At 35.2% G+C, this 26,839-nt stretch overlaps 1 protein-coding gene across 11 annotated transcripts in view; it reads right to left on the bottom strand.

Moving 5' to 3' along the window:
* Positions 1 to 26,839, bottom strand: part of SCLT1 (sodium channel and clathrin linker 1) — a 202,021-nt gene that overhangs the window by 27,119 nt on the left and 148,063 nt on the right. The window contains exon 19 of one of the 11 annotated variants that reach the window (XR_015767777.1): positions 14,225 to 14,301. The exons of the other annotated variants lie outside the window; for them this stretch is intronic. The gene's annotated coding sequence lies outside the window, so the exon portion shown is untranslated. The remainder of the gene's footprint in view (positions 1 to 14,224; positions 14,302 to 26,839) is intronic. 11 annotated transcript variants of the gene reach the window in all.

Below are 26,839 nucleotides of genomic sequence, written 5' to 3'. Positions count from 1 at the left end.
TTTATTTAAATTATTTAGTTTTCATGATAACCCTATGAGATCCCCAGTTTTACATATGAGAAAATTTAAAAACAGAAATTTAAAAATAAAGGTAGGTCATGTAGCTAGTCCAGTTGTAGAGTCAGAATGCAAAAACTGGGCCCTTTTGTTTCAAGCTCTGTGCTCTTAACCACTCCCCTACATTGCAACATGGCAGGCAATTGCTAAATGTTAGTTGAATGAAGAAGTGAAGAGTATATACGTGTGAGTTTGTGTATTAGATATTCGAGGAATATAAAGATTTATACATTCACATAAAAACCTAACAAATTATATCTTTATTTCTGACTTCTTCCCTAAAGGTTCAGTCTTTTATTCAAATTTAACATGCCTAATATCAAACTTTTTGCATTTCCTTGAAAACCTCCTTCTCATCTTGCTACTCAATTTTTATATTGACATCTCTGCCCTCATTGCCTTATAAGTTAAACACCTCAACTCTATTTCTCATTTTCTTTTAAATGCAACATGTAGTTTGCCCCTAAATAGACTCTTCCTTTGCAATGTCTCTTGCATCTTTTTATTTCTATACCAGTGCTACCATCACAACTCAAGTTCTTTTCAAAATTTTATTTTTTCATTAAGTTGAGAGAGAGCAAATTAATAATTTGCTTTCTTAAGCAGTAACTTCCAGTGGCTTTCTGCTATTGGACAAAATAATCCAAATTCCTGAGGCTGGCATTCCAAATCCTCCAAAATTTTGTGTAATATCTCTTTTTAATCTTATCTCCAGTAGCCGCCTTCCACTTTGGTTAGGTTCTCACAATCTCACACATTAACCATATATGTAACACTTTTAGGCTCATGTTTGTCATTTTCTGTATCCTCTTTTTTAGATTTCCTTTTAAAATCCTCCCATTCTTTAAGATTCCACCTTTGCCCCCTTCCCCTTTTTTTTTTTAAATTTTATTAATTCATTCATTCATTTCAGAGAGAGAGAGAGAGAGAGTACACGTGCTAGTGCGCACAAGCAGGGAAAGGAGCGGAGGGAGAGGGAGAGAGAGAGAACCTCCAGCAGACCCAGTGTGGAGCCTGATGGGGCTTGACTTCACGACCTGAAATCATGACCTGAGCCAGAATCAAGAGTCAAATGCTCAACTGACTGAGCCACCCAGGCACCCTCTTCCTTCTATACCTCCTTTCCAGTTCATTTTAATCCAGACAGTTCTCTTCTCAAATCAAAGCTTTGATTCTTATTTTAAGTTCTAAGAATTTAAGCACTTCTCTATTATAAAGCTAATCATTTATATGTGTGTGTAGGCATACATAACATATACGTACACACACACACACACACTTCCCCAAGTATAATGGAAACTTTTAAAAAGGGGATTGTTTTTAATTTCCATAGTATTTACCACAGTGCCTTACAATAAACATTTGCTGATTTATGGCTAAATTTCTACAGAAAACCTGGCAGTTAGAAAATTTTATTCCTTATTTGCTCAACAAACATTTACTGAGGAATCTACCACAAAACATATTGTAGATAAAGGTTATTTTTATTTATTTAGATTTATTTATGTTCTAGTTCTTCCTACAAAGGATTTGAAATGGCTAAGAAAAGGATATTTTTCAGTTAAGCATTTCCTTCAATCTCACTTCTGAATGAAATTTTAGAAGGTATTAAAGGGTGGAGAGAAAAGTGATTTTGCCAACTCTATCCCCTGAGACATTCCTAGAGCCTGCCTGTCAGTCCTCTGCAACTTTTTATTTCTTTGTCAGGGTATTTCCCTGCAGAAATAAAGGAAAGATGCAGGAAGATGACCCAGGTCTGTATTATCTATGAGAAATTTTCTCTTCATTAGATAACATTACTGAGAGTTCCCTGTATGAGTCCTTAAATCATTAGTGATTTAGGATAAACATAAAATAAGACTTTGCAGAGATTTTCACAGTGGTATTACACTTGAAACAACTGCCAACTAAAGCTATATAATCTCTTCACTGGAAATCTTTAAAAACAGAAACATCCTTACCTAACAGGGATGATTTAAGCACAGCCCGAAAGACAGTAAAGAGACAGGTGACATTTTGTTTCTGTACGACTTTATGGCACTTAAAAAGCATATTTTATTCTAATTAAAGAATTTAAAGGAAGCTGTACTCAATTTCTCTATATAACTTTTAGCAGTTATACAATATGTTATAAAGTTTAAGGTAAAATTATCTTCTATCAATTTTAATGTAAGTGTATAAGAACGACGAATTCCTTATATCCTTGGGAATTGCTTAGCCCATCAGTGTCCTAAATACTTTTAGTTCGCTTATATAGTTCATGTGCATGGGACATAAAATCCTAGTCATGCCTACAAAATGTAATTTAGAAAGACAGTTGTAAAATACAACTGATTTACTGCCTTCTCTGTAAGCAAAATTTTATAAAATAATATATGCTGTATCTGTTAAGAAAACATTAAATGCTTTAGTAAACAAAATATTACAATCAACACTGATAAGTCATCAAATTCATCAATCTGAGATGAAAGTAGGTCAAAAGTGAGAACCTAAGGCAAGGGTTCCTCATCTGTGGTCCACAGATAGGCTTTAGGTATGCTCCCAAGTACCCTGAAATTATCTGTAAGATCTTGTGTGTTTGTCTTTTCTGGGAAGACAGTCCATAGATTTACTGAGATTTTTAAGAGGTCTGAGGCCTAAGGAAGGATAAGGATTTTGTCTGGACTTTTTGTCTAGAACATATAAAGTTTTTTAATTTTTATTTATTATTATTTTTTAAAAGATTTTTATTTGACAGAGAGAGAGAGAGAGACAGCGAGAGAGGGAACACAAGCAGGGGGAGTGGGAGAGGGAGAAGCAGGCTTCCTGCTGAGCAGGGAGCCCGATGCGGGGCTCGATCCCAAGACCCTGGGATCATGACCTGAGCCAAAGGCAGATGCTTAATGACTGAGCCAAGCAGGCGCCCCTACAAAGCTTTTTTTTGGTTTTTATGTTTTAAAGTATGAGCACACTGATTGGAGTGTTTCAATGTTGAATGTCTTTCTTATACAAACCACATCCATAACGTATCATCTACAATTATTTCCACTTTTGGCTTCATTAATGTGGTTCAAGCATGTAAGGGCACTTGGCAAGCAATCCAAATACAGAGTTTTCTAGATTTTCACAGTATTCCCTCTATTCTTTCAGGGTTGTTTGTCTAAATGTACCACAATAGCAAATTCTCCAAAGTATCCAATTCAGTTTTGAAAGAAATCATAATTTTCTCTTTCTGTATTGATATATCACTGGTATATTTATTTATGTATTTCTAAAACAAGTACAACTGTTATAACCTAGTTTGGGAGCAAACATAGTGACACTTGTAAAGCAAGTGACAGACGACAGCATTAGAGGAGTCAACTAAGGCAAGGACATGTAGCACGCTTTGGACACTGGTGAGCATTCTTCGCACAGCAATTTAGTTCACTGGTTAATGTTGTTACATGATTAAGTGGACATCAGCCAGGAGAGTTCTCTACTGTACCTTAACTTCACTACTGTACCTTATTGTCACTTCAAGCTTGCAAAGTAGTTATTATTCTCATCCTCTAAGTAAAGGAATTAAGACTCAGAGAAGTTATTCAATGTTCCTAAGGCCATGCAGTGATTGAATGAAAAAAAAATGGGGTTCATACCCAGTCTTTAATCAAAATCTTCTCTCAATTAAATCACACTGCCTCATAATTACAAGAGATATTAGCAAAGCATATCTGTGGCATCATATAATATCAAGACCTAAAAGGCAAAATGAAGATTTTCTTAAAAAATTTAATCCTAAGTATGTGGCAAAATGGTCAGTAATTGCAGATTGTGATCTCAACTTTTTGTATGGCTTCAAAAGACCTGACTACTAAAAAAGGAAATTCATCCTAAGGTTTCAAATCTCATTCAGTTAACTAAAAATACCACAGGTTAAAGCAGTCAGGCCAGCTTTAGATATATTAGAGTGCTCTTGGTCATAGTCCCAGGTTTTTTCCTTCCCTATCTGCACATTCCCCCTAAGTGATCTCATCTATTCCATGACTGCCAAGGAACTCTAATGAGTACCTCAAATGTAACCTGTCCAAAATGGAAACTACTTCTTATCTAGACCACCCCAAGTTTCCTCCTTCCCAGTACAAGGCCTCACCATCTATCCAGATGTTCAAGTCTAAGCTAAGGCATCATCTTTGATTCCTCCCTTGACTCATTCCCTGTATTTGACAACAAATAAATTTTGTTTTACCTCCCTAATAGATTTCATAACTGCCTACTTCTCTCCATTTCCACTGACCACACTCAGCTCTAAGCTACTATCATCTATTGCCTGGAATATTGGGTAATAATCTAATATCTGGTCTCCCTGACTCCATTTTTGCCCCTTCTCTAAGTCCATAATACACAATACACAATAGCTAAAGTGATCTTTTAAAGATCTAAGGATGTTTAAAATTCTTCAGTGATTTCCCACTACTGTACATTGGTCTTTCTTTTAACTTAAAATTGTCTTACTTAAATATTTTACTTATAGTAAGTAAAAATATTTTACTTAAAACTCCCTATAAGAGTCTCATGATCTGATCTATGCCGAGTTCCTCAACCTTATACTTTGTCTCTTCACTCACTATACTTTAAGTACATGGGTTTACTCTTTCTTAATACTGGAGCTTTGTACTTGCTATTCTTCCATCTGCCTGGAATATTTTCCTGGCTTTCTTGTAGAGTTGATTTATTTCTATCATTCAGGACTCAGTTTAAATGCCAGCTTTTCTGACCACTTTTTAAAAAATTGTGCAGCCCTTTCAGCTCCCACCCCTGTCCCAGTTACTGCCTATCATATCAACTCATTTGTTTTTTTTTTTAAAGATTTTATTTACTTATTTGAGAGAGAGAGAATGAGAGATAGCACGAGAGGGAAGAGGGTCAGAGGGAGAAGCAGACTCCCCGCCGAGCGAGGAGCCCGATGTGGGACTTGATCCCGGGACTCCAGGATCATGACCTGAGCCGAAGGCAGTCGCTTAACCAACTGAGCCACCCAGGCGCCCATTTGTTTTTTAAAACATCTAAAATTATCTTATTTGTTGCTTTACTTTTTTACTATTTGTATCTCCCCATTAGAATGAAAGCTCTGAAAGAGGAGGAACTGTATTCACAAGGCTTAGAAAGGTGCCTGGAACACAGAGTGGTTTTTAGCTGAGACAAATTTTAGGTAACTCCACAGAATCAGTTAACTAGCACATTTTAATAAAACATTTCTAATATGCTATATTTTGCCTTTTCAAAGTTTTCACCACATATTTGCTCTCACAAGAAAACAAATTAGATGATTCAGTGATTACATTTTCAAAGTAGCTACCAAGTGGTATCATAAATTTGGGAGATTCCTACTAGGAAAATGAATGTCAGAAGGAGCTTTATGTACAAAAGTCATTCATGGGAAGCTTATTAAGAAGTTATTTGAAGAATAAACTCAAAGTTACAAAGTAATATGTGAATTTTCTTCACAACATCTAATTTTAAGTGCTGATCTTAGGAAAAGATTGAGGGAATATAAAGTTCATTCATTCAACAAACACTGAAATGAATGCCTGTCACATTCGACGTACTATGCTAAATGCTAGGGAGACAGGGAGGACCAAGACCCAGTTACTGCTATAGTGAAACTTATAAAGTACTAAATACTGAAAAGCTCCTACTTTAGGTAGTAAATGCTATAAAAAGTGCTATGGGAATGTACAGGGATGATTAGGGATTAGAGCTGTCTCTCCAGAGGAAGTAGGCTTTTAAGCTGATATATGAAAGAGAAACAGAAGAGTAAGCAGGGTAAGGAAAAGAAGAGTGTTACAATCAAATCCATGTGCAGAGTCCAGGCAGTAAGAAAGAATAATAAATTTAAGGAACTGAAAGGAGTTGAGTATGCACAGGGCACAGAGTGTTACTAGGAGGTGGTAGACGGAGTAAAAGAGAGAAGCTGGAAACACAGGAAATGCATATTGCAAAGGATCTTCTATGTTTTGACACAAAGTTGAGACTCTATCCTCAATACACTGGGGAAACACTGATTTTTTTTTTTTTTTTTTTAAGTAGGCTCCACACCCAGGGTGGAGCCGGATGCAGGGCTTGAACTCAAGACCCTGAGATCAATACCTCTGTCGAAATCAAGAGTCAGATGCTTAACTGACTGAGCCACCCCGGCGCCCAGGCACTGAGTATTTTGAGAAGTGACATGGTTAGATCTGAGTATCAGAAAATCTTGCTGATTACAGCAAGGAAAAGTAGTAAGGAAACATGACTGTGGTAAATCAGTGGGTTATAGCAGTAATCCAGGTGAGCAATGTTGATAGCCTGAACTACTGGAGGGAAATGGACAGATTCAAGAGATATTTAGGAGGCAGAATTAGTAGTAATTGATTTAGGGGTGTGAGAAGTTCAGGATGACATCTGGAGTTTTGTTTGAACAACTGGGTAGCTATCACCACTCATGGAATAGGAAATACAGGATGAAATAAAAACTTGGGTTATGTGTGAAATAATGGGTTTAGTTTTGAACATACTGATTTTGACGTACCTATGGATATGCTCAGTAGAGAGTTGGAAATATACATTATTTCAAAAATGTCAGCACTACAAGCTCTTTTATAGTAATACTTAACCCTTTTAGAAATGGATATAATACCTAACCCATGCTGAAAGGAAGAACTTCCACTCGAAATGTGCTTAATTCTTAGCATCACTGGCATAGATAATAACTGAAAAGTACAGTTATGAGGCTAAGAACAAAATCTTCCCTACATTTGTGGTGTTTCTTTGAAAACACCACAAATATTTTAAATAAAAATAGAGAAGTTATGGTTCTTTAAGGAACGGGAGCTTAAAATTTGGGCCAATATCCTAGGCATTATCATCAATTACTGTAATTGCACAGATCATTCTGTTATTACTGAGGCACAGTTTAAGATAAGAATAAGCCATGTATATTTTGGTTGATACAGCGTAGGGGAAATTTCCTCAATGCCCGTAATCCTTTAGTGATGACTAAAGATTAAATCACATAAGGCCCTATTTTATATTATATGAGAGAATTCAAAACAAAAGGTGTACTATTCATTTCGGGGAAATGATGGCCCCGCCAGCTGCAGCAAGGGCTTTCTTTGAAACTCCCTTATGACAAATTAACATAGCGTGTGCCAGATGTTTTTCTTCTGTTGAATTATACTGTAATGTGCTTCAGTCACTTTTAGTAATTATGCATTTTGTAATCTGCCAGTACCTGCAGCTGCCTCTCATTCTATTAAAAAAAAAAAAAAGCAGTTATGGCAGCCAAACATTACAGATATATAGCCAAGAATAATGTTTTAGAGACTGATGAAAATTCCTTAGGCTCAAATGCTGTGTATTCATATAAAATATATATATATATATCAATAAAACTGTACTGAATGAATATACAATATGTAATATTTTCATCAGAAAAAGATTTTCTTTAGAAAATACTACATATTGTAAAGTCACTCATTCATTCAATACAATTTTATTGGTCTACTATATGGTCTTACAGAAGAAAGAGATGGAAGTTCAGTAAGTGTCATAAAGAAGAATGAGCAGAATGGTATGGGAGTGAAAAAAAAGGAAAGACTTGATCTGTCAGGGGAATTAAAAATATCTTACAGAAAAAAATGATACTTGAGTTGGGTCTGGAAGGAAGAAAATTTTTTCCAGGTGGGAGTTGGGAAAGGACAGCCCTACAAAGAAATAGCATGTACAGACTACCTCTAGAATCATCCTTGATTCTTACCTTTTCCTTCATAGTTCACATCCAATCCATCAGCACCTTCTATTACCTCTAAAAAAAAAAAAACTCCCAACAAATTCACCTTTCTCTTTCTTCTTAGTCTAAGCCACCATTATCTCTCTCTCTCTCTCTTTTTAACGATTTTATTTATTTGACAGAGAGAGAGAGACATTGAGAGAGGGAACACAAGCAGGGGAAGTAGGAGATGGAGAAGCAGGCTTCCCGCCAACCAAGAAGCCCGATGCGGGGCTCGATCTCAGGACCCTGGGATCATGACCTGAGCTGAAGGCAGACGCTTAACGACTGAGCCACCCAGGCGCCCCCCCACCCCCTTTTTAAGATTTTATTTATTTGACAGACAGTGAGAGAGGGAACACAAGTGGGGGAGTGGGGCCACCATTATCTCTTAATAAGAACCTTACAGTAGCCTTCTAAGTTTTTCCCCAGCTTTATTACTCACTTTCATTTTCCACATAATAGCCAGAGTGATCTTTCAAAAAAAAAAATCAGATCAGGTAACTTTTCTCAAAACTGACCATTGGCCTTCATTCACATTTAAAACCCTTCAAGGTGGCTAATAAAAACCTACCAGATCAGGTCCCTGTCTGCAGCAGAGACAGTGTTCGTCAAACATTCTGTTTGTTTCATATATGTTGCCTAGACTCTTATGCAGTTAGATTGGGTCCATATGACTAGTTTGGCCAATGAAGGTAAAAGGAAATGATGTGTACCACTTCAGAGCTGAGTTAGTTAAGAGCCAGTTTTCTTCCATCCCTCTCTTTCCCTGTTTCAGTGACTTCAGGAAACCACATGTTCAAGATGGTGGAATCTCTACCAGCAGAGCCTTTCTGCAAAACTGCCTGATATGAATAGTATGAGCAAGGAATAAACCTTTGTTGTGTTAAGTCTATGAGACGTCAGAGTTTGTTTGCTGTGGTGGCTGGCAATCCTTAATATAATACATTTCCCAAATCTGTCACTATTGCCTTTATTTTGCATACTATTTCTTTTACTTCAAACATACCAGTGTATTGCTGCCTTGGGGTTTTTGCACTAACTGTTCTCTCTGCTTGGAATGCTCTTTCTCCTGATGTTTAAATGACAGGATCCTTTTTTGTCATTAGATTATCTTAAGATTTATTTTCTCACAGGATCTTCCTTGTCTACCATTCTCAGGTACCCACCCATTCATCATCACATTGACTTATTTTAATTTTCTACATACTACTTACTGATTTTAAGCACACACACACACACACACACACACACACACACACACACACACACACCCCACATACACAAACACACTCAATAATAATTCCACTTTCCCATCAATAACATCTTCAAATAAAACAAAACAAAACAGGGGGACCTTGGGCTTTGCTGTATCATCAGTACTTAAAGAACAAGGCCATTCAATAAATAAGCAAAGAGTGAGTGGAGTGCAGACTAGGAGCTGTAAAAGGGCTGGCTGAGAACACTGGGTTTATTGAAGTGGGAGTTCAGTGTAGCTGGAACTACAGGGAACATGAAGGACAGTGGTAGACTGGCAGATTGCTGATAAAAAGGTGGAGAAAAGACTATAAAAAACATACAGGCAGCAGTAAAGCAGAAGTCTTTAAGTAGGCAGGGCCAGAATCCTAATTGCTTTTCAGGAAAAAAATTCTGACAGCAGTATTAAAAAATGGAATAGAGCAGAATAAAACTGTTGGCAGAGAAACCAGAGAGAAGGAGGCTGATCTAACAGTCATGATTAAAGATGTGAAGGATCTGACAGGTGGCAAGGACAAATATGTTACCACATGTTTACATATATGCAAGTATTTCTTCGGACAGGTTTCTGTACCTCGGATTTCAAAAGGATATGTACAGTTTAAATCTGTTAGATACTGCCACATTACCTTATAAAAAGGATTTGCCAATTTACACTCCCACCAATACTGTATACCTATTCCTGTTTCTTCATGTATTTGCAGACACTAAATAATCATCTTTTACAATTTTGTCAATTTGCTGGGTAAAAGTTTAAATTTGCATTTCTTCAGTGAATAGTGCTGCTGAGCCTGATTTGCTAAGTTTAAAGGAGCTTTGTATTTTTGCTTTTGTGAACTGCCAGCTCACCTACTTTGTCCATCTTTCTATTAGGTTGTTAATCTTTTTTTTAATTATGGAATTCTTCATGAATTCTGCATATTAGTCCTTTATTTTTTGTCATTTGTCTTTCATCTTTGTTTAGTACCTCTCTTTATACAGAATTTTAATTTTTTTAAAAGATTTTATTTATTTATTTGACAGAGACAAAGAGAGAGGGAACACAAGCAGGGGCAGTGTGTGAGGGAGAAGCGGGCTTCCCTCTGAGCAGGGAGCCCGATGCGGGGCTCGATCCCAGGAACCTGGGATCATGACCTGAGCCGAAGGCAGACACTTAATGACTGAGCCACCCAGGTGCCCCTAGAATTTTAATTTTTATGGTTAAATCAATTAATCAATATTTTCCTTTTTTGCATTCTGGGTTTTGTGTTTTAACTAGAAAGACCTTTCCATTCCAAGGTAATAAAAATAATCCTATTTCTTCTAATACCTTCTTTTTTATTTAGCTTGTTAATCCTCCTGGAATTTACCTTATATATGGAATACAGAATATTCTAAATGATTTAAAAATTTTCCAACATCATTTTTTCACCATCGATTTAAAATGGCATATTATCATGAACAAAATTTCTAATTTTACATGGTTTTTGTTTTACAGTATTCTGTCCAAATAATCTATTCCTGTGTAAACACTACCATACAGCTTTACATATTTTAATATCTGGTAGGGTAACTTTCATCTCACTTTTTTCCTATAGAAGTTTTTGATTTAGGTGCACCTGGGTGGCTCAGTCAGTTAAGAGTCTGCCTTCAGCTCAGGTCATGATCCCAGGGTCCTGGGATGGAACCCCGCATCAGGCTCCCTGCTCAGTGGGGAGCCTGCTTCTCCCTCTCCCTCTACCTGTAGATCCCCCTGCTTGTGCTCCTTCTCTCTGTCAAATAAATAAATAAATAAATAAAATCTTAAAAAAAAGAAGTTTTTGACTTAATCTGTAAAAATAACAGGGTCTCATTCAAGTAAAATTACTACAGATATAGGACAGTTACAAATGTTATACATTAATAATAACTATTAAAATGATTTCCTTTTGGAAGCTCAAAATTCCATATTACATATATTTCAAGATAAAAGAGAAACTGGGAATAATTATAGATGAATTAATAAAATTTTACAAATTAAAGCAAACTTCAAACTGAAAGAAGATACCACAGAGGAGCTCAGATTTTTAAAAAGCTTTTATACTAGCTTTTTTGAAACTAAGATGAAAAACTTCCTTCTATGGGAAAATTATTTAATTATTTTGTGTTACATTTAATTATGGCTATACTTACTTATGGTAAGATCTTAAGAAATCATAGGTACCTGGTAACTATATTTAATTGTCAGTCATCAGAAGGAACAAAGGTTTCCGAAGGCAGCACAATTAGTCCAGAGAGGATCCTAACATCCTAAAGGTTTTGTGGCTATGCTGGTATTTTGTTTTGCCTCTAGGATTTTTCTAATCACAGTAAATAGGTGGACACATAATAAGCAAGAAAAATAGCCAAGTTGTAAGAATTTAACTGTTATAAAGCAGAGGATAGAGGTAAACAGCCAAGTATTTTCAAGATTTGTTGAGTACAGACTAGCACTAAGTTTTTAAGGGGCACATTTTTAGGGAGAAAGCCTTGATGCTTAATATGGCACAATAATGGCACATTGGGAAGCAGGATGCTAGGACCTAATCTTCAGAGCTCATTTTTGATAGCTAGTAATAAACACTTTTTGTTTGAATGTAGAATGTATAAATTCATGGTATATACAGAGAAACTCTTAAAGGGAGAGTCAAATACATCAAATGAGCCATTTGCTTTTTAAGTACTGCTCTGTAGTTTATTTTGTAATTTATTATTAGTGGAAGACCTAATAGGTTGAAGACTTGGATTGCACCATTGAATCATTCTGAAAACAAAATCATTTCTTTTCATCAAATTGCTAATGCCCAATATGGATGCTACTGTAAATATGTTCAGTATAGATCACATTCATATTTTTTCATTGGAATAAGCATAAATTTTAATTTTCTACTTCAAAAATTATAAATTTATTGTGGTGTCCATACAATTCTCTATTATGACCAATAAGTGAGCTATCTCAGTGAAAATATTTTAGTAGCTACATTTCTATTACAGAAAGATTTTTTGACTTGATTTCATATATATTCTTCAGTGTTATTTATATCTCCAAAGAGGAGAGATACAATTTATATATATAAATCTTGCCTAAAATCTAGCGCTTTCTAAAACTAGTAATGTTTTCATAAATTAAAAATGGAATAAGCACATGAACTTCTCATATAAGTCTCCTGCATTATATCATGGTTTATTTTGAATACAACAATTTCTTAGCATTTATAAAGGCTTATTCCCTAAGCCCAGTGTTCACTGTTTGCTTCCTAAATATTTTACATGCTAGGCATGGAGTTAACATCTTATATTTGTTATCATATGAATAAAGCCTTACAATAACATATGGGGTTTATAGATAAGTGGAAAGGATTGGGGTTGCGTGGGATTCAAATTCAGGTTTGACTTGAGTTAGTGCTCTCATCTCTAATGCTGTGCTGCCTCCTTATGTGCTAAAAACATACTGTTTTCTCAATATTATTAAATATATAATCCTTTTGTGAAAGGAAATAATCTTAATGCAAAATCTTGTGAAAATATTCCTATGTTGAAAGTTAACATTTTAGTTTTGACATGTCTGAGCATACTAGTACAATTTTAGTGACACAGAGACATGGAGAAAGTTTTTCTTAGTATAATCCAATGTAATTCTATTTCCAACTGTGTGGTTTAAACAATCAACAGAGGAATATCAAGCAAAGGTTAACTATAACCTATGAAAGCTAGATTTTCCTATGCAAAATCTTAAATATATGCAATGAACCTTGTTAGAATATACTGCTTTCTCACATTTTTACAATTTTATAAAAATTATAACAAGAAATAGTTAACTTAAGCATAATTATTCTTTTAAAAAGATGTCTAAAGAAATATGACTACTCTAAAAATTCAAAGCATGTAAAAAATGTAACCTATTTATTTTTGATAATCGATTTACTTTTGAGCAATCTTTTTCAATCTATTCAACCTACCCCAAATGCCACAGAACATGGGGCTTTTAAAATTTATTAAAAAACTGCTCTGTCGCAAAAGCAGGAGAGGTAGGTGATGGCTGGAAGAATCTGTGGATTTTTGTTTGTTTTTTTGTTTTTTTGCTCCTGTCTTTAATAAGAGCATTTAAAGGATTCTTTCCATATGTATTGTGAGTTTATTAAAAACAGTTACACCGAAGTAGAATGGCAGAAGGAAAAGTAGTGATAATAACTAAGATCCATTTGAACTTAAAAGGATAAGACTATGATAAGAATTGAAAGGATGTTGAAAATATATCAAGGACAGTCAAGAACTAGCAATTCAGGGACAGTAAGGCAATTGAAGAACAAAATCTGGGTATATATCTAATTTGAATAAAAATATATATTTGCTTGACACTTCACTTTACAGTTTATGAGACACTTTGATATTTACACTTTTTCATAAATAACCCTAGCAACCTAATGTAGCTTTTATTCTTGTAAATGATAAAATTGAAGCTTGGAAAAACTGATTTATACATAATCACACATTTGTGGGGCAGACCTTGGATTTGAATTTAGTATGGTAGCTTTTTACATACCCCAACTGATTCTTACACTAAGATCTTAAGTCAGTCACTTATGTATAGGAGAAAAGTTTTTAGGTCTCTAAAAATGTATTTCAGTAGCTCGTTTAAGGCCACTGATGAATATATGAGTCTAAGCTTATATTTTTCAATATCTAAAAGGCTGTCAAATTAAGTTATGCATAAAAGATGGAGACCACTCTGGGAAACTATACATAGTCTTCTAAGATTCTATGTAAACTGGAAATAAAATGAACATAATGCCTTCAGTTATGTGCTGAATGGAGATTTGAAAAGTTCATATTCTGAAACATTACTTAAGAAGCTTTGAGAACAATTTAAGTTCTTAGCAATGACATACAAATTGAGTTTGATATAAATTCAAATTCATAGGAGTGGTAAAAGAGATAAAGAATTAATTCACTAAAAGTAGAGATCAAATTGCTAAAAATGTGGTAGCAGAATAAACTTCCATTAGTATAGATCTTTATAGTCTGACTCCCCAAGTAGAATGTAGTATCTCTGATGGCAGGGCAATATTTGCTCACTTTTTTTTTTTTATTGATGTTAAAAGCTGTATTTAAAAATATTGCATAATATAAGAAAAATAATCTTACCCATTTTCGGCGTCAAGTGATGGTATTATTCTCTTGATTTTGAAGGAAATAATTCTATTTACTTTCTTTCCTTTTATCTAAGAGGTAAGGAAAAAATCACTAAATTACTGGAAATTTGGTAGCTTTAACTTATTTAGGGTTTGGAAAGTTGTTTACCAAAACCTGGTTTTTAAGGCTGGACAGAGAAGAGGGTAAGGTCTGAAACTGAAAAAAATCCTAGTTATATCAATTGGATTCAAGGTACAACAGGCACCAAGATACAAACTTTCTTGACTGGGCGAGGCAGGGCTCTGTTACCTAATGTGGTCTGCTGAGCATATCTGACCATGGTGCACCAGCATAGGGGGAAAGTCTAAACAAATTTACAACCCAAGATTTCATTTAGGTAGAAATGTTCCTTAGAAGATTGGTTGGTTACTTTTAAGTTGCTTATTCCATGAATTATTTTCTATTTATTTCTCTCTTGAGGGTAGTTGGCCACTTCATGTTGCTATATTAAGCATCCTATTTTTTATGGAAAATTGTTTTCAAAAAAGATTTGTTTTTAATTGAGAATTCAACAGGAGGCCGTATAGCAAAATGGAGATGAAATCTTTGGGACAAATGAAGAGTTTGGCCTTATATTGTTGGAGCAGGGACAGTTTATCTCATTATAGCAGGGTATACGGGAAAAGATGCACATAGAAATATAAATGCAGAAGTTCTCTTCTGATTGCTTCTCTTTTCTCGGTGAAAGAGGAACTGAAGTTACCAAATGAAAGTGATGGTGGGGAGGAGATGTAAAAGATCTGAGGAAGGACAAGAGGGTATGAAATAGTTGCCAAGGAGAATAGAATCTACAGACAGACTGCCTGGCATCATAAAGACCCTTTTTGTGATCATGAATTTAGAGCGAGACCACGAGCATGGCTGTGTGTTTTTGTCCAGCCACTTTAAGCTGAATGGGTGAAGGTACAGGGAGGACAACAAACTGGATGTAACCAGAGCTTATTCAACAAAAGGAAGAAGAGAAAGCATTAGGAGAGTTCATGATGATTATCCCTGCCGACTCTTTCTAAAACTACACTCCCTTCTAAAAATATAAATACTGCCTATTCCCTTTTTCTACTTTATCTTTTTCTTTAGCACTTATTATCTACCACATTTTATATTTAATTTCTCTTGTTTACTGTCTCTATTAGAATGAAAACTCCACGACGGCAAGGATTTTTGTCTGTCTAGTTCACTGCTACTGTCTTTTAAAAGGTACGATTCCTTGCTGGATAATGGCAAAGCAGCTTCACACCCCCCATAGCAGTTTCATTACCTACCGATGCCCTGTGGTTTAACAAAGAGAAATGACTGGCTGGTTTATTAGCTAGCAAGCCATTTTTAAAGGACTGGGTACTTTGGATATAATTTTGATCTTTAAAACTGGTAATATTAATTTCTTATTATAATAAAAGGACCTTAAGGTGATGGTGGTTTCTCTAAAGCCTTTCTTTTCATTTTTTTTTTTTTTTTTTTTTTTAGATTTAATTCACGAGAGAGAGAGAGAGAGAGAGAGAGAGCACAAGCAGAGGGAGTGGCAGGCAGAGGGAGAAGCAGGCTCCCTGCTTAGCGGGGCTCGATGCAGGGCTCTTGGGATCATGACCTGAGCCGAAGGCAGACATTTAATGGACTGAGCCACCCAGGCGCCCCTCTCTAAAATTTTCTTAAGTAGAAGAGAGTAATAAAAAGTAGAAAGTGATAAGAAATGCTATTGGGATACATGTAAGGGCCAGATGAGAAAATCCCTGTGGCCACCTTCTTCCTAATTGGGGGTGGGAGAGTAAAATGAATTAACAACATTTATAAGAGGCATCTCTGGCATAGAGTGTGGAAAATGGATTAGAAGGAAGACAAGTTTAGGGTTCCAGAAATCAATCAGAAAGCTGTTGCAGGAATCCAGGTAAGAGATGAGGGTTGGCCTGAACTAAGGTACAGGTAGTGAGGATAAATACAAATGTCTTTGAAAAACATTAAGGAGGCAGGATCAGCCAGATTCAGCAACTCACTGTGAAGGTACAGGAAAGGAGGTACAAGGAGAGGAGCCAGTGCAATTTCCGCTTGTTGCCATTCTATGGACCACATCCATGTTGTTTTCAAGATTCTGACTATTGGAAACCATAGGACTACTTCCCACAGTATCTGAATTTTAGCTAAAAACACCACCAAAATTCTATAAAAAACAAATAATTTCCAGTGTTCAAAAGAATTGTTATGGGTGGTGTGATGACAGGCAGTAGACTGAGATTTTTTTTTGACACCAGACGCATTCTAGGAAACACATTTGAATCAGTCATACATGGAGCTACCTACTCTGCTTGCTCATAAAACTGGCCTTGCATCCCAGAATTCAGGCTGAAGGGATTCTTCTTTGGTCTTGTACTATTGGCTAGCAAAAACTCCTCTAAAAAATTACATTTCAATAATTCAACTGAATCACCTATAGACATTTTACAGAATACTTATCAAGTGCCCAACACTAAGCTATGGATTTTATGTTTACATATGTAGTTATGCTCATATATACATATTCATTCAACAAATATTATGTGACAATAACTACTGTTGTATTGGTGCCTGTGGATATACATGCAGAGTTCACAGAGATTTGTAATATATGACCAATGTGTACCTGAAATTTAGAACAGGAGTTCAAACATGAGTTTAAACATGACTGGATAAATAATCCTAGACACACTGTTTTGTGTAATATTTCATCCTCTGAAAGTATGATCTTGATTATGAGCAGCACTAGTTTTAAAAAACTTATTTCACTCAATCCTGGTGCCTATGTCTTGGACTATGTATTCCTTTATTATCAATAGTTTTTGTAATAATTATTAGAATGGGTAGCATTTTCAAAAATTTATGAGATGAGAAAAAAGTTTCACTATAAGGCAGTGGTATAATTATGGGAATTTATGTTTCTTAGTCTCTTGGATAGTGGGGACACATTATACTTTATCATGTTTCACAAAGTTCAAATGCATTTCAAAAACTAAAATTATTCATAAAGGATCAAAATTGGAAAGAGAATTTGTCCTAGAAAAGAAACAATAATTGAAAAAAATCAACTAGCTTTCATTCATCCATTCAATAAATATGTTCTAAGTATCCATTAGGGTTGGACACTCTTTTATGGTCTAGGGATATAGTGGGGAACACAAGAGACAAGTTACTTTATAGAGCTGATATTATTGTGAGGGAGAAAAGATAAAAAGTGTAAAGAAATAAATATAAAATGCAATTACTGTTAATGATGAATGCTATAAGGAGAAACAAAAGTGGGTAATGGGATATACTAATTTCTTAAGAGCAGGGCCTTGTCTTATTCATCTTTGTGTTTCTATAGCATCTAGCAGAATGCTTAGAAAAGAGTGGTCACTCAGATGTTTTTTATACAAGTTAAAGTGAGTTTTTAGGTATCTGCTTTTGTTTCTGGAAGTACCTGTATAAATCCGCAAACTGAAGTATTAGACACTTTAAATTGCAATTCCGAACTTCGTTCTGACCTTAATGGAGTCAAGAGATAGTCAAGATGCAAATAATCTTGCTGAACACTTTTGAAGGTGTACTAAAACCCCAAATCAGAGCAAATTTGGATATTTCCAGGTAAGTTTACTAATACAATAAAGTATGTAAAATTTTAATGTGCTTACATTCTTGTAGTTTATATCATTTTAATAATCTACATATAATTTTTAATACAAAGATAATATTAAACCAAATTGACTTATTCATTACTTTTTTTCCCCTGAGAACTATGGAAAAATCAAGTGTAATGAGACCCATAGAGAAGTGGCACTGCCTTTTTCTTAAGCCTGATGCAAAATATCTGCCAAGTGACAAAAGCTTTCTCAGAGTAGATTTACAGTTTCTAATCATCAAAGCATACTGACTGAATAAAAAGCTATTATGTTAGAAAATGGGATGTTAAATCTTTACAGGACATCCTCAGTATGGGAAATCTCTCACTAAGCAAGAAGTAGAGTTACAAACTGTGCTACATTTTTCAAGATGTTTTTAAGATCTCAGTTAACATGACAGGCACTTTTTCATCTCTCATTTCAACACTGTGATATAAATAAGTCAGAGTTAGGCACTTCTGTCCTATTAAAATAATGTGTCCTAATATCCTAGGTTTACGACTCCAAACTATTAGTTGCTTCAAGGTATAATACAGTTGTTTTTAAAAGTTGTCTTGACTCAGTTTTGAGGGCCTAGCTAGAGGCCCATTGGTTTCCCTTCTTGTGCAGCCGATTAAATTCACACTCCCAACCACTTTGCTTATTGCGCTCTCATAATCGGGACCACTATACAGTTGCCTTAACTACCCCAGGGCCAGATATCAGACAACCAGAGCCCGCGGAAATCATTCAGATTTCTAAAACTACTTGCCCTGCCTCATTTCTTCCACGGAAATTACAAAAAAGGGACTTGCTCACTGTTCCCCCTACTTCCTCTGCCTTGTGACCAACCCTGAGTGGCCTTGTGTTTGCCCCAGGGAACTGTGAATATAAGAAATTATAGAACTCTTTCCTGTGTCTCTCTCTTGATCTGTGTCTGGCCTCACTATATCTCAAAGTAACACAATTAAAACACAAAGGTACACAACATATTTTAGTTAAGAAGTAATACTAATATCAATTGCCAATGTTTATTAATTAGAAGTAATATGTTGTACAAATGCAACACTGGTTCTAATGACCCTGATGCTAATTCCCTGTAATAGTTCTAATTGATCTATTTTGTAACTACAGTCCATTTCAACTTCCAGGATGCTGTAATTGACCAAAGACACATGTAAACTCTGTATAAGACAAAAATTATCTGAAGATTTTCACCAGGTTTTCACCAAGACACATCAATCAAGGTGCTAAATGAGATGGATATTTTTAAAGAGTCTATGTTCTGCATGGAGCACTGGGTGTTATGAACAAACAATGAATCATGGAACACTGCACCAAAAACTAATGATGTAATATATGGTGATTAACATAACAATAAAAAAAATAAAAAAAAAATAAAGAGTCTACGCTTGGATCCAGTAAAAGGACACAAAGCCATGCTGATTAATCGATTCATGAAAAACTCTACAACATTTTAAAGGCATTAAAGAAATGAAAATGTAGCAAAAAGTCCCAAGACAATTATTGAATGGAAGTTTGTAATGAGAAAAATAAGCAGAATACTGGAACACCAAAGCTTCTTATGCCCTGGAAGGCACTTACAATACCCCACATTTAGGATCTGGTTCTGTTACCACTCAGAGAAGGGGGTGTGGGACCACACCCAACATTTATCTGGGACCCCAAGGGATTACTCCTTCAGGATAAAGGTGAACCATATCTTAATCTACATCCCTCCTCACAAAGTCATAGGACTATCGGGAAGCTACTTTGGTCATAAGCAAAACAGGAGAAGAATAAGAAGAAACATTCCTGTGAAGTTGTGGCCATAGACCAGCCATCTTACAGGGTTTACCTCAAAGAACAAATACCTAGGGAGGGCCAGAAAGCCTACCTTCCGTCATGTGCTCAAAACCAGAAGTGCTCTACGCCACCCAGAAGTAGCAAAGGCAAAGCCTCTCTATGTAAACCCCGTAACAAAAATTTTCCAGGGCAATTACTAGCAAGTAGATAGAGAAACCAGACAACATGCACAGAATCAGCAGAAACAAACCTGTCTGATATTGAATTTATCAGATGTAGACTTTCAAATAATGTTTACTATTTTAACAGAAAAGCAGGCAAACTTGGAAACGTCAGCAAGAAACAGGAGGCTCTAAGAATGTAAAATGGCAGATATGACAAAGTTAAATAGAACTTCTAGTAACAAAAAAAACTTAAGATAAAAGCTCAATGGACACATACAGCAGATTGAACACAAAAAGAGAACTTATAAAATATTAGATTTGAAGAAACTGTCAGAATACAGCACAGTGAAAAGAAAAATATGGAAATAAAGAGAAACATAGGAATGTAATATAAAAGTCTAACATACCTTTAAGCAGAGTCCCAGATGGATGGGAGAGAGGGAATTGCGCAGGGGCAGTGTTTGTTTTGTTTTTAAAATCAACCTTATTGAGGTCCAATTATGGAAATAAAATGTAGCCATTTTGTGTATAGAGCTTGGTAAGGTTTGACAAATGCATATACCCATATAACTACAATTACAGTTAATATACAGAATATGTCCCTCACCCCAAAATATTCCATGACCCCATGCAGTCATTGTCCCACCCCCAGGCCTAGGCATCCGCCATATTGTTGTCTTTTGATTAGAATTGTCTTTTTTACAATTTCATATAAGTGTCATCATACAGTGTGCATTCTTCTTTGGCTTTTGTTTCATCTCATTTTTGACAATCATTTGTGTTGCATTTATCAGTGGTTTGTCCCTTTTATCGCTGTGTGTTTATCCACACTTTTTTTTTTAAAGAAGGCTCCATTTCTTTTTTTTTTTTTTTTAAGATTCTATTTATTTATTTGTCAGAGACAGAAGGAGAGAGAGCGCACAAGCAGGGGGAGCTGCAGACAGAGGGAGAAGCAGGCTCCCTGCTGAGCAAGGATCTGGATGCGGGACTCAATCCCAGGACCCTGGGATCATGACCTGAGCCGAAGGCAGATGCTTAACTGACTGAGCCACCCAGGCATCCCTATCCACACAACTCTTGATGGACATTTGGGTTGTTTCCCATTTTTGGCTATTATAAATAAAGCAGCTGCAAATATTTGTGCACAAGTTTTTTTGTGTATGAATCTGTTTTCATTTCTCTTGGGTAAATATCTATGAGTACAACTGCATGGTCATATAGTAAGTACATACTTAACTTTGTAGTAAACTACCAAACCGTTACTATCATTATTGAATGGTAAGATTTGTTTTTAATAATCTGAATACAAGTTGTCAGTTACACTATTTGCAACTCTTTTCTCATAGTCTTGTTTTCATTTTCTTAAATGGTGATTTTTGAAGAGTACGGATTTTTAATACAATGTAGTCTCTCAATTTTTTTTAATGATTTGTTCTTCTTGTGTCCTATGTAAGAAATTTTTGCTTACCACAGATTTTCTTCATGTTTTTTCTAGAAATTTTGTTTTTCTTTTTATATCTAGTAGGACTATGATTCATTTCAAGTTACTTGGTATATCGTGTGATATAATAGTGTGGTAGGTAGCCTCTAAAATGGCCCCCAATTTCCCTACCTCCTGGTATTCAGAACCCCACACTCAAGTGGAAGAGAGGAGGCTATACTCAATGACTTGTTTCTAATTAATGGAAAAAGGTATAAGTGACGGAATGTCACTTTAAGATTAGGTTAAAAAAAGACCACAACCTTTGTCTTGCTTTCCCCTCTTCTTCCCTCCCTTTCTCTCTCAGCTCTCACTCTGAGGGAAGCAAGCTGCCATGCTGTGAGTACACATGTAAAGAGGCTCACGAGGCAAGGAACGGACATCTGCCAACACCAGTTAACACCTGAGGCCTGCCATAACTTTAGCACGAACTTGGGAGTGAATCCCCCCTTGTGAAGCCTTGAGATGATTGCAGTTTCATGACAGATCCTGAGTCAGAGGCCTTTTGGTTCAGATATGCCTGGATTCTGGACCCACAGAAACTGTGAAATAATAAATGTTTGTTCTAAAGCACCAAATTTTGGAGTAATTTGTTATACAGTAATCAATAACTAATATAAAGGTTCTTCATCAAATATGGAAAACTTTGGGCCATTATTTCTTAAAATACTCCTAACTCCCACCCCCACCCTTCTTTATACTGTTTGATAACGTCTCTCTGGTCACTGAGGCTCTCTGCTTATTTTTTTTTTTTCCCCTGCCTTTTTTTCTCATTATGCTTCATTTTTGGATAGCTTTTTTTTTTCTGTCTTCAAGTTCTCTGTCTGTTCTTCTGCAGTGTGTAAATTGTTGTTAATCACATCCAGTAAATTACAAAATTTCCAATATTATAATTTACATGCCCAAATTTCCATTTGGTTCCTTTTTGTATACCCCATCTCTTTTCTTATCATCTTCATGTGTTCCTTTAAATCACTGAGCATATTTATAATGGCTAAAGTTCTTGTCTCTTAATTGTGCCACCTCTGTCATTTCTGAATGTGTTTTTATGCACTGCTTTTTCTTCCTGGCTATGGGTACCATTTTTACTTATCTACTAATAAAAGTACTGGATTTGTTCTTGCAGGCAGTTAAATTACTTGAGAACACGCTAGATTATTTTGAGGCTTGGTTTTAAGTCTCGTCAAGGTGAATTTAGAATACCTTTTGTTCTTGGCTGGTTTAATTCTATTAATAAGGTGAAATGATTCTGTAATCTTTACTGCATGCACTATGTATTCAACAAGGATTCTCTACTCTGGCTGGACAGAACTCTAATATCTCCTAGCCCTATGTGAGTTCTTGATGTTTTTCAGCTTACAACTCCCTTGTCATTGTTTGCCTGGCTTCTTCGAGTTATAGTCTATGTATGAGTGAGAAAAACATTCAAAAGGACTATGCAGATTTCTGAAGCTCTTTCTCTGTGTAGTTCTATCTACTCTGGTTCTCTGCCTTGCAAATTTCAGCTACTCAGGCATCAGATCTGGCAGTGGCTGAGATTACCTTCTCTGGACCATGATCCTGAAAGGACCCTTAGGCAGAAATCCAAGGTGATTCTACATTTTACCTTGTTTCTTGTCTCTCATGGATCAGAAAAACAATTGTTTTGAACATTTTGTCCAATTTTCTAGTTGTTTCTGGTGGGAAGTTAAGTCTGGCACCAGTTTCTCCATCATAGCAGGAAGTAGGGATTCCCAGGGCCATATCTGAAGAGTTGATATCTGGCAATTTTCTGAACCAAAATACTCATCTACACTATCAAAAGGCACAAAACACAACAAATGAAATGAAACCCATACTTAGATATATTACAGGGAAATTACAGAAAAACAAAACATTTTAATAGCCACAGGAAAAGGGATTACTTTCAAAGGGGTGACAAGTGAGATGGACAGATGATTTCTATACAGAAACAACAGCAGTTAGAGGTTAACAGATTGTTGTTTTTAATTTTCTGCAAGAAAATAGCTTCAATTTAGAGTTCTGTCAGAAAGCAAAATATTGTTCAAATATGGATATAAAATAAATATATTTTACAAACAGAAGTTGAGAATTCATCACCAGCAAATCCTCACTAAAGCAACTTCCAAAAGATATAATTTAGAAAGAAAAGTAGTCCTACCTGGAATGTTTGAGATATAAGAAGAAGTGAAGAACAAAGAAGGTGGTAAATATACGGCTAATATAAATGAACTCTAATTAAATAAAACAATTAATAGGGTGAAATAAAAACACTACAAAGCAGACTTTAAAATCTAGCAACAATAATATATAAGTTGGGCAAAGGAAATAAATGGTGTTAATACGTTCCAAAGTTCTTTTATTGTCTGGCAGGAGGATAAAGGCTTTAACTTTAGACTTTCCTATGGTAAATATATATGGCATAACTTCTAGGGTAACAACCAAAAGAATACAGAGTTATTTAATTTCCAAAGCTTAGGGGGAGAAGTGGAATGATTAAAAAAAATACCAAGTCAATAAAAAAGATGAGAAAGGAAAGAAAAAGAAAGCAAATTTGACAAAAATAGAAAGTACTAAAATAAAATAAAGATAACAAATCTCAATATACTTTGGATTACACTGAATATAAATGAACTAAATGGTCTAAAACAGAACCATATACTGTTTCTAAGAGACAGATCTATGGAAAACAGAAGTAATTAACAAAAAGATAACTAAAATATCCCCATATGTTTAGAAATTTAAAAATGTACTTATAATACATGGATTGAAAGAAGAAATAATGAAATTAGAAAACACTCTGAAGTAAATAAGAGTGAAAATACTGGATATATCAAAACTTGTATGCTAAAGCTACGTCAGTATCTGGGGAAAATCTGTAACATTTAAGAATCCATTCAATTAAGAGAAAAGAAAAGGTGAAAATTTGTGAGCTAAGCTTCTATTTGAAGAAGATAGAAAAGGAACAGCAACATGAAAGCAGGGAAAGTAGAAAGAGAGAGGTAATAAAGAGCAGACATAAAATATATAACAAATATAAAATAAGAGAGATTAAAAAATCAAAGTTAGTTATTTATAGAGTAATGAAATTGATAATCCTCTGGTGGGAATGATAAAGACAAAACAGACAAGGTACAAATAATACCAGCATCAGTAATGCAAAAAGGGTTATCATTACAGCTACTTCAGACATCATATAACATGCACACATTGCATCCAAAATACTTGAAAATTTAGAAGACATGGATACATTTATAGAAAAATATAATTTACCAAAACTGTTTCAAAGAAGAAATAGAAAATTTGAAGAGTTCTATAACTATTCAGTGGAATGAACAAAGATATTACCATAGAAATCCCAAAACACCACCATCACCACCACCACCACTACTCCAGGCCAAGAGAATTTCATTGGAGAGGGCTACCAAATATTCAAAGACTAAACATTTCTAAAATACAAAGTTCATGAGAAAACAGAAAAAATACCAGTCTCCAATTTCTTGAGGCTGGCATAACTTTGATACTACAACTTAATGAAAGTTCAAGAATGGAAAGTTTCAGGTCAGTCTCTCTAATGAACATAGATGAAAAAATAGTACACAAGATACTAGCAAGCCAAATCCAGCCATACATAAGGAGAATGCACTCCAGCTGTGCTGGTTTTATTACAGGAATGCGAACTTGGTACCCTAGCAAAACTGACCTATAAAGTTTATCCCACTAACAGATTGAAAAGAAAAAATAAAATGATTACCTCCAATAATACAGGAAAAGCTTTTACAAAATTCAATATTTACGATAAAAACTAAGTAAACTAAGAAGGAAACTTCGTGACTCTAACAGAAGTTACCCCCAACAGGGACAACATCATACACAAAGAGGAAGATTGAAAAAAAGACAGGAGTCCTCGTCCTCCGATTCTGCACGATCCAGGAGGGCTCATCAGTGTAACAGGTGAGAAAGGGAACGAGAGTATATGATGACTGGAAAGAAATAAAACTGGTATATTCACAGGTGATATAATTACATATAAACAAGATCCAACACATGCATTAATTTCTTAAATTATAGAAAACAAAATGTGCAGTTATGAACCAAGTGTCCGTCAGCTGATGAATGGATAAAGATGTGGTGTGTATGTGTACATATACATATACAATGAAATATTAGCCATAAAAAAGAATGAAATCTTGACATTTGCAATGACATGGATGGAGAGAGAGAGAATTATGCTAAGTGAAATAAGTCAGTCACAGAAAGACAAATACCATATGATTTCATTCATATGTGGAATTTAAGAAACAAATGAACAAAGGGAAAAAAGACCAAGAAACGAACTCCTAATTATAGAGAACAAACTAATAGTTACCAGAGGGGAGGGGAGTGGGGCGTTGGGTTAAATAGGTGATGGGGATTAAGGAGTGCGTTTGTCGTGATCAGCACCAGATGCTGTATGGAATTGCTAAATCACTATATTGTACACCTGAAACTAATATAATGCTGTATGTTAACGAACAGGAATTAGAATAAAAACTTAAAAAAATGAAATGCTAATTGACAGCTGCAAAAAAAACCCCATACCACAGCTACCAAAGTTTCATGTTTTTGGATTTATTCTGCATATTTTCACTAAAAAAGCATTTCACTCAATTTCTTTTTATGATTATAGACCATCTGGGTTTAATGTCACCAGTGTGTTCTCCATCTTCCTCTAAGGTGATTCAAGTCTACTCTTTTTTTTCATCTTTTTGTTTTGTTTTTTGTTTCTTTTTCTTTTATTATGTTAATTACCACACATTACATCATTAGTTTTTGATGTAGGGTTCCATGATTCATTGTTTGCATATAACACCCAGTGCTCCATTCAGTATGTGCCCTCTTTAATACCCATCCCCCCAACCCCCTCCCCTCTAGAACCCTCAGTTTGTTTCTCAGAATCCATAGTCTCTCATGGTTCGTCTCCCCCTCTGATTCCCCCCCCCGTTCATTTTTCCCTTCCTGCTTTTTTTTCATCTTTACTCTGTTTTAATCTTTTGTGTATACTACATGTGGGGACATCTCTATTTTGTGCTCTGCCTCAGCTTATGTTTTGGAGGAAAAATAATTTGTGAGAATCACTGATTTGTCTATAATCAAAAACAACTATACAACTTTTCCTTCCCAGAGCACTTACTTTACAGGTTATTTTAAAAGCATGAATCAGAGCATTTAAGATGATTTCAGATATAAGAATTCGATTTATAGGACATTTGTTGCATAAACTGAGGTGTTTATTGGTCAAAAATATTTAATCCTATATACTAAAATATGAATGTACAGAATCTAAGATCTATAAAACTTAAAGTCTAAGATATCTATAATTTTTGAAGATGTTCTTTGATTTTCCTGAACTAATAAAATATCCTACCAAAAAATATGGATGATCTTACAACTCACAGACTCTATGTAATAATAGGACCACTCCAGGGACTCATGTAAAAGTTCCTCTATAATAAAATGAGTATATAACTTG

The sequence above is a fragment of the Eumetopias jubatus genome, unplaced genomic scaffold, assembly GCF_037043125.1.
Source record: "Eumetopias jubatus isolate StellerSeaLion01/CBP00866 unplaced genomic scaffold, mEumJub1_p1.0 scaffold_2, whole genome shotgun sequence".
Lineage (NCBI taxonomy): Eukaryota > Metazoa > Chordata > Mammalia > Carnivora > Otariidae > Eumetopias > Eumetopias jubatus.
Note: the sequence above shows the minus strand (reverse complement) of the source record. Positions and strands in the feature narration are given on the sequence as shown.